Below are 9656 nucleotides of genomic sequence, written 5' to 3'. Positions count from 1 at the left end.
ATGGTAACCATGTTTTCATTTTTTTCTTGAATAAACACCCAGAAGTAAAATTGTTGGGTCATAGGTACAAGGTGTTCAGTTTAATAAGAAACTTCCGGGCCCATCTTCGCGTGTTTGTACCATTTTACACTCCTACTGGCAATGCCTGAGAATTCCACAGTTGCTCCACACTTCTGCTAATCAGTCTTTTTAATTTTAGCCATTCTGCTGGTTGGGTGGTGGTATCTCTTCATGGTTTTAATTTGCACTTGCTTTGACTAATGATGTTGAGTGCTTCTTTGATTGCTTACTACCTATTTGTATCTTTCTTTGTGAAATGTCTGTTGAAATCTCCGGCCTAATTTGTTTATGGGGTTGTTCATCTTTTTCTTGTCAACTTTACATTCAGATTTGAGATTCCCAGAAGCAGTCACCCCCTCAGTCTGCTGGGATGAGACGCGGTAGAGGAAGAAGATGTGTCTGTGGTCAGCGTAGGGCCCGCCAGCCCTGCCTTCATGAGAGAGCTGCACCCACCGCCTCCTCCTCTGTGTGTGTGTGGTGGTGAGTGAAGACCCGCTCCACGCAGACGGGAAGTACCTTCTCAGTGAAGCTCAGAAGTGGGTGACAAGTGAAGGGCTGTCAAACACAAAGGTGGAAGATCTGGTTACAGAGCTCCAGATGCTGAGAACCAGGCAGCTGGAAGCCTGGAAAACCCTCCAGCAAACTTGGACACCTTTCTCTTCGGACTGACATTGACACTCCCTGTAGCTTCTTGCTGGGCTTCCCCGCCGGCTCAGCAGTAAAGAATCTTCCTGCAGTGGAGGAGACGCAGGCTTGCTCCCTGGGCCGGGAAGATCCCCTGGAGGAGGAAATGGCAACCCACTTCAGTATTCTTGCCTGGAAAATCCCGTGGCCAGAGGAACCTGATGAGCGACAGTGCATAGGGTCGCAAAGAATCAGACACGACTGAGCACGCACACATAGCTTCTTGCCCTTTGGCTCTACTGAGAAGAGTAAAAGAAGAAAGTTGAAATGCATAAGAAATCAGCTCTTGAAAGTTACTGGACAGTGACTCCTCTTTTTTTTTTTTTCCTCTTGGTTCGTTTACTGGTGTTTTAATCATTTGCTGAGTGAATCTGAAAGGATGAAAAGGGGAACTGGATTAGAGTTGTCTCTATCTTTGGCCCCTGAAGCCTGTCAGAACTTCTTCCAGAATCTTCCAACAGTTGATTTTCTCAAACAGCTTAAAAAATAAGTACATAAGTAAACAGATAATGGAAACTCATGTCCACACAAAAACCTACACACACTTAATTATAGCAGCTTTATTGATATTTGCTAAAACATGGGAGCAGACAAGATGTCCTTCAACAGATGAATGGATAAATAAGCTGTGTGATACATCCAGACATCCAGTGGACTGTTATTCAGCTCTAACAGGAAAAGAGCTGTCAAGATATGGGAGAACCTTGGATATATATCACCAAGTGAAAAAGTCAGCTCCAAGAAGGAAGAAATTCTGATTTGTTCATTGCTATATCCTCTGCTCTGGCCATGCAGACCCTCAAAAAATATGTAATGGGGGAAAATAAATGATGGGTGAGAGTCCCTTCCTCTCATTCTGAGTCATCAGAAAAGAGGAAAAAACAAGGGCTACTTAGGATGGTCAGCTAAGAAGTAGATCCCCAAGTCAGTCTCTCTCCAAATGAGGGCCACCGATCAAAATGCTCAGACCACGTGGCAGATCTGCTTGATTAGAACAAATGTCCTGAAGTGAAGGTTGCTCGGTCGTGTCCGACTCTTCTCAACCCCGTGGACTATATGGTCCATGGAATTCTCCAGGCCAGAATACTGAAGTGGGGAGCCTTTCCCTTCCCCAGGGGATCTTCCCAACCCAGGGATCGAACCCTGGTCTCCCACATTGCAGGTGGCCTCTTTACCAGCTGAGCCACCAGGGAAGCCCAAAATGTCCTGAAGGAGAGGGTAATCTGCATTTTTATTAAGCATCCCAGATAATGTTTGTGTCAGCTGAAGTTAAGAACACTTGAGACGCTTATTAAAAATGCAGATGATTTTAGACCTGTGGAGAGATAGCGGAGGCAGCAAGGCTTGGAACACCCTGTCATCTAAGCCCTTCACCTTTTTTTTTCCCTTAAATAAGAGATGAATCTTTAAAAAAATTATTTCTTTATTTATGGCCTCTCTGGGTCTTCACTGCTGCAGGGACTTCCCCTCGTTGCGGTGAGTGGGGGCTACTCTTCGGTTGCGGTACGCAGGCCTCTCACGGCGGCGGCATCTCCTGTTGCAGAGCGTGGGCTCTGGAGCCCGCAGGTTTCAGCGGTTGCGGATCCGGGCTAGAGAGCACAGCCTCCGCCGTTGTGGCGCGTGGGCTTAGTCGCCCTGCAGCATGTGGAATCTCCCTGGCCCAAGGACTGAACCCACGTCCCCCGGCATGGGCGGGCGGATTCTTCACCCCTGCACCACCAGGGAAGTTCCCAACCTCTTAATCTTTATAGATGGAGAAACTGCAGCCCAGAGAAAAGAGCCTTGCCAGAGAGCCACTGCAAGTCACCTCCTGGTTCTCAGGCCTCTTTCGAATGGCATGGCCGACCAGCCCACTTGGGCAGCAGTCAGTGAGAGATTCTTTCTCCTCTGATGACAACGATCGTCGGTTTAGACAGCTGATAAATACCAGCTCCATTTGGTCAAGGTCAAGGAGGTGTTTACTCCCTCCGAGGAGGCAGGGGAAGTCCAAAGGAACTTTTAATAGTCTACTTTGGGTAAATGATGATGAAGTCAAAGAAGGATTCACTTCCCCAAGCTGACGGGAACCATTCTTTTCCGGTTTCTCTTTTCACATGATTTGATTTACTTAGTATATTTAAACTTAAAATGAAATGACCAGATTTCCAATATGCAAAAACTAGAACCAGGGTGTAAGCCTGAGAATACTGGTACCTGCCATTAATCTCACCTCAACTTGGCCACCAATTTGCCATCTGACCTTGGAGGACCTTGGGTGAATCACCTAGAACCTCCGGCCCCTGGCCCCTGGCTCTGAGTCTTTTTAGTTCTGGTGCTCTGTGGTTCCCTCAATCTAACTCACTCTAAAATTAGCCTGTAGCCAAAAGTCCTGCTGGCTTTATCTGTTGAATGACCATTGGGAAACCTATTCTAAAAAATGTGGGCTTGGGACTTCCCTGGTGGTTAAGTGGTTAAGAATTCACCTACCAAAAAAAAAAAAAAGAATTCACCTACCGATACAGGGGACACAGGTTTCATCCCTGGTCTAGGAGGATCCCACATGCCTGTGCATCCCGACTACTGAAAACCACACTCTAGAGCCTGGAAGCCACAAGAGAAATGACCACAATGAGAAACCTGCACACCGCAACTAGAGACTAGAGAGCAGCCTCCTGCTCGCTCCAACTACAGAAAGCCCACACACAGCAACGAAGACCCAGCACAGCCAGAGATAAATGAAAAAAAAAATTTGTTTTTTTAACGTGGGCTTGTTCTAATCCAGAAGAACTAAGTAGAACCGAAGATCTCAATAGCCAACAAGCTTATCTGGAGAGAAGTTAGTGGCCAGTTCACAAAACTGCTGGAAAATGAAGATGTAACACACGCGGGGCTTTCATGGGGGAAATAAAGAATCTCTAAGCAAGGAGACAGAGGGAATGAGTGATGACAAAGGTGACCCTGAGGACATAGTGGGGGACGTTTTCAAGAACAAAGTCACATTTCTGTACCAGGCTCTGCCTACTGTGGGCCACCTTAATATTTTATTCCCATGAGGACACTGCTTGTAGCACTTACCTTGAGAGGAAAAAAGCAGAAGTAAAAATTTTGTGTCCCTATGATCAACTGATTTTCAGCAAAGGTGCAAAAGGCAATTCAGTGGGGGGAAAAATAGACTTTTCAACAAAAACCAGTGTTCCAGGTGTTGGAATAATTAAATATCCAAACGAAGGAGGCGTGCATGCGTGCTGAGTTACTCAGTCGTGCCCGACTCTTTGCGACTCCATGGGGCCCGCCAGGCTCCTCTGTCCATGCGATTTCCCAGGCAAGAATACTGCAGTGGGTTGCCATGCCTTTCTCCAGGGGATGTTTCCGACCCAGGGATCGAACCCACGTCTTTTGCGTCTCCTGCATTGGCCCGCAGATTTTTTACCACTAGCGCCACCTAGGAAGCCCTTACACCTCACACCAAAATTAACCCCAAATGTGTCAGAGACCTAGATGTAAAACATAAAACTAGGGACTTCCCTGGTGGTCCAGTGGCTAGGACTCCGAGATCTCAATGCAGGGGGCCCGGGGTTCAATCCCTGGTCAGGGAGCTGGATCCCACATGCCACAACTAGAGATCCCACGTGCTGCAACCAGGACCTGGTACACCTAAATATAAACAAATAAATATTTTTTAAAAACCTAAAAAACCTAAAACTATAAATTTTCCATTGGAAAACACAGGAGAAAAATTCAAATCCTTAGGACAGGCAAGGAATTCTTAAGTATGATACTGAGAACATGACCCAGGATTTTCCTGGCGCTTCCAGTGCAGGGGGCAGGGGTTCCTTCCCTGGAGGAGAAGATCCTGCAGGCCACATGGTGAAGGAAAAAAAAAATCCATAAAAGGAAACAAATCAATAAATTGGACTTCATTAAAATTAAGAAATTCTGCGGACTCCCCTGCTGATCCAGTAGTTAGGACAAGTTAGTAGCTTTGACAGGGCAAATAGAACTAAGATCCTACATGCCTTGGGGTGTGGCCAAAAGATTTAAAAAAAAGTGATGAGACAGCACTCTGTATTTAGGAAAATGGTTAAATGTCTTAAAAATGACCTTACCAAGGATGTGGAGGAACTAGAATGGTCATACTGCTAGGGGAAAGTAAAATACACAACCACTTTGGGAAGCAGTTTAGCAGTATCTTAAAAGGTTAAATACATTGACCATATGGTCGGGACATTCCACTCCTAGGTCTGTACCCAAAGGAAATTAACACAGCTGTCCATACAAATATATAAACGAATATGCATAGTTAAACCACACTCCTTCAGGTGGGACTCGAACCCAGTCACACCTCAGATGGGGACTTGAATCCACAATCCTTGACCAAGGAGGAGACTCGAACCCACTGTCTTTTAACCGAAATTACACAACTGGTCTGAGGACTTCCTGAAGTTAGAGTTCTGTCTCAGTGCAGAATGAATCCGATGAGAGGTGAGAGGTAAAATTGCAATGAGGGAGTTTATTAGCATAGAATGCTTGTGACAGCTACAAGCCGGCAGGCAAGGGGGCACAGCCCCCAGAATACACTCAGATACGTTTGTATAATCAAAGAAAATGTGGGGAGGAGAGAAGACCAACTTCTTCCTCATTTTTGCGTAGACGTCAAGACCTGCATCATTAGTTCCTCCTTTAACCCTATATGGTGTAATCAGGACTGTCATGGCACTATCAAAATCATATGCCTACTAGCATATGGTCCATGGAGTTGCAAAGAGTGGGCTACGACTCTTAGCAACTGAGCACACACACATGATAACATGTACTAAAATATCTTCTCAGGTGTGGGTATAATGTCCTCTTTCACCTAGTTTTCTTTCCCCTTTCACCTCTATTCCTGTCTTGGCTACCTGCAGAAGTGCTACTCTTCAAGGACTACTAACTCCCTGACTTCATGCAACAAGATATACAACCCATACCTATTTGCCTTGTGTGTTTCTAGGTTTTTTTAATTTATTTATGTGGCTGTACCAGGTCTTAGTTGTTGCACTTGGATCCGCGATTTTCCTTGAGGCATGCCAGATCTTTAGTTACATGAGAATTCTTAGCTGCAGCATGCAGGATCTAGATCCCTGACCAGGGGTCAAACCCAGGTCCCCTGCACCGGGAGCATGGAGTCCCAGCCACTGGACCGCAAGGCAAGTCCCGATTGTGTTGTGTTTTAACTATCAGAACTTTATGGTTTGAGTGTGTCTGGGGCTTCAATGTGCCCGGTCTTCCTTCAAGGCAGAGTAGATTGTTGCTAGGTTTGTTGTTGTTGTTCAGTTGCCAAATCATTTCTGATTCTTTGCGACCCCATGGACTGCAGCACGCCAGGCTCCCCTGCCCTTCACTATCTCCCAGAGTTTGCTCAGATTCATGTCCACTGAGTCAGTGATGCCATCCAACCATCTCATCCTCTGCTGCCCCCTCCTCTTGTCCTCAATCTTTCTCAGCATGAGGGTCTCTTCGAATCAGGTGACCAAAGTATTGGAAATTCAGCATCAGTCCTTCCAATGAATATTCAGGGTTGACTTCCTTTAGGATTGACTGGTTTGATCTCCTTGCAGTCCAAGGGAACGTCAAAAGTCTTCTCTATCACCACAATTCAAAAGCATTAATTCGGGGGCGGGGGGAAAAAAAAAAAGCATTAATTCCTTGGCACTTGGCCTTCTTTATGGTCCAACTCTCACATCCATACATGACTACTGGAAAAACAATAGCTTTGACTATATGGACTTTTGTCGGCAAAGCTATATCTCTGCTTTTTAATATGATGTCTAACTTTGTCATGACTTTTCTTCCAAGGAGCAAACATCTTCTAATATCATGGCTGCACTCACCATCTGCAGTGATTTTGGAGCTCAAGGAAATAAAATATGTCACTGCTTCCACTTTTTCCCCTTCTATTTGCCATGAAGTGATGGGATCGGACGCCATGATCTTAGTTTTCTGAATGTTGAGTTTTAAGCCAGCTTTTTCACTCTCCTCTTTCACCCTTATTCAGAGACTATTTAGTTCCGCTTCAATTTCTGCCATTAGAGTGGCATCATTTGCATATCTGAGGTTATTGATATTTCTCCTGGCAATCTTGAGTCCAGCTTGTGATTCACTGAGCCCCGTATTTTGCATGATATACTCTGCATATAAGTTAAATAAGCAATGTGACAATATACAACCTTGACATACTCCTTTCCCAGTTTTCAACAATCCATTGTTCCATTTCTGGTTCTAACTGTTGCTTCTTCACCTGCATACAGATTTCTCAGGAGGTAGGTAAAGTGGTCTGGTATTCCCATCTCTTTAAGAATTTTCCAGTTTGTTGTGATCCACACAGTTAAAGACTTTAGCGTAGTCAATGAAGCAGAAGCAGATGTTCTGGAATTCCCTTGCTTTCTCTATGACCCAATGAATGTTGGCAGTTTGACCTCTGACTCTTCTGCCTTTTCTAAACCCAGCCTGTGCTTCTCAGTTCACCTACAGCTGAAGCCTAGCTTGAAGGATTTTGAGCATAACTTTGCTAGCAAGTGAAATGAGGGCAACTGTACAGCAGTTTGAACATTCTTTGGCATTGCTCTTCTTTGGGATTAGAATGAAAACTGACCCCCTCCAGTCCTGTAGCCACTGCTGTGTTTTCCAAATTTGTTGGCATATTGAGTGCAGCACTTTAACAGCATCATCTTTTAGGAGTTGAAGTAGCTCAGCTGGAATTCCATCACCTCCACCAGTTTTGTTTGTAGTGATGTTTCCTAAGGCCCACTTGACTTCACACTCCAGGATGTCTGGTTCCAGGTGAGTGACCACATCATCGTGGTTATCTGGGTCATTAAGATCTTTTTTGTATAATTTTTCATGTACTCGTGCCATCTCTTCTTAATCTCATCTGCTTTGGTTAGGTCGTTACCAGTTCTGTCCTTTATTATGCCCATCTTTGCATGAAATGTTCCCTTGATATCTCAAATTTTCTTGAAGACATCTCTAAGCTTTACTATTTTATTGTTTTCCTCTATTTCTTTGCGTTGTTCATTTAAGAAGGCCTTCTTATTGTTCCTAGCTATTCTCTGGAACTCTGCATTCAGTTAAGTATATCTTTCCCTTTCTCCCTTGCCTTTCACTTCTCTTCTTTCCTCAACTATTTGCAAAGCCTCTTCAGACAACCTCTTCGCCTACTTGCATTTCTTTTTTGCTAGGTTACTGGATTCTTTTCCTGAGAAGTTATTAGCTTACAACAGTCTCCCAAATTCCTTTAAAATTCCCTTTCTGTCTTTTATCCCCTAGCAGGATTTCGAAACTATATCATTCTCCTACTCTGTCCCTATCAATAGCAGCTTCATTTGTAAGAACCAAAAACTGGAAGCAACCCAAGTGTCCATCAACAGGTGAATGGATTAAAAAAAAAAATTATTGTATACCCATACAATAGAATACTACTCAGCAATGAAAGGACATCAATTAATAAACACACAGCTTCCCTACTGATACAGTGATTAAGACTCTACCTTACAATGCAAGGGACACTGGTTCCACCCCTGGTCCCAGAAGATCCCACTTACTGCAGGGCAACTAAGCCCGTGAAAACAGCTACTGAGCCCACGTGTAGCAACTACTGGAGCCCCCAAGTCTAGAGCTGGTGCTCCACAACAAGAGAAGCCACTGCAGTGAGAAGCCCGAGCTACAACTTGAGAGTGGCCACCTCTTGCCACAACTAGGGAAAGCCCTTGTGCAGCAACAGTGACCCAGCGCAACCAAAAATAAATAAGTATTTTTTTTAAATCATAATATTAAAAAATAATACACACAAATGGATGAATCTCTAGATAATTATGATGAGGGAAAGCCAGACAAAAAGAACGTCATGTGTAATTCCATTTATATGGAATTCTATAAAACTCAAACTAACAGAAAGCAGATCAGAGATTGCTTGGGAAGGGAGAAGAGAGCGCAAGGCGGAGGGATCGTAAAGAGGCAAGAGGAATGTTTAAGGCAATGGATGTATGTTCACTCTCTCATGGTAATGTACACCACAGGTCAAAACATAAAATTGTTCACTATGGAAATGTGTCAACTGTATGTCTGTTACACCTCAATAAAGCTGTGCAGAAAATTGTGGGGACCCTAGAACCCTTTGTCATGCCAGAAAACAAGGATACTAGTCAGTATGTCAAAAAGATTCAGGTTCCAAAAAAAAAAAAAGATTCAGGTTCCAACTTAAATAAGCGCCCACTGGCCAACGATGGGAAAATATGAGTATCAATTAGGATAATAATTACTGTGGTTGGAAATCACAGTGGATTGAAAAAGGACAAACAGTAATACAATGTTCAGACTGATAGACACAAATCTATGTGTTCATAATGATAGACATAAAATATGTATTCATAATGATAATAATAAAAAGACTCATTGATCAATAACCTTTGGAAGGTATTAGGGAATCAATTAATTATTAGATTCAGTAACAGCACCACTTAAGATACAGATATAGAGGAAAAGGAGACTGACCAGGAGTTGGTTAATTGTTGAAATTGAGTAATGACTCTATAATGGTTCATCGGGCTGTTCTCTCTACTTTTGTATATGTATGAATTTATTTGCTTGCTTGCTCCCCAGGGGCCAGATCTTAGTTCACGCATGCTCCCTGCATTGGAAGCGTGTGGAATCTTAACCACTGGGCGGCCAGGGAAGTTCCCTGCAACAGTTTTACATTGTGCAATAAAAATGTTTTTAAACTGTGCATCAAAATTATTGCGCTAATGTGAAAAACACCGTTTGAAAATCGGGAAGAAAGACTGTCCTGCAAAATGCTGATGCTACTTGGGTGAGAGTGGTAGGATGAGTCATTTCCCCCTTCATTTCTACATTGTCTGTATTGTGTCTATGTATCTTTATATTATTTTCATAATGAG

Source organism: Cervus canadensis, chromosome 1 (assembly GCF_019320065.1).
Source record: "Cervus canadensis isolate Bull #8, Minnesota chromosome 1, ASM1932006v1, whole genome shotgun sequence".
Lineage (NCBI taxonomy): Eukaryota > Metazoa > Chordata > Mammalia > Artiodactyla > Cervidae > Cervus > Cervus canadensis.
This window is presented reverse-complemented; position numbering follows the sequence as displayed.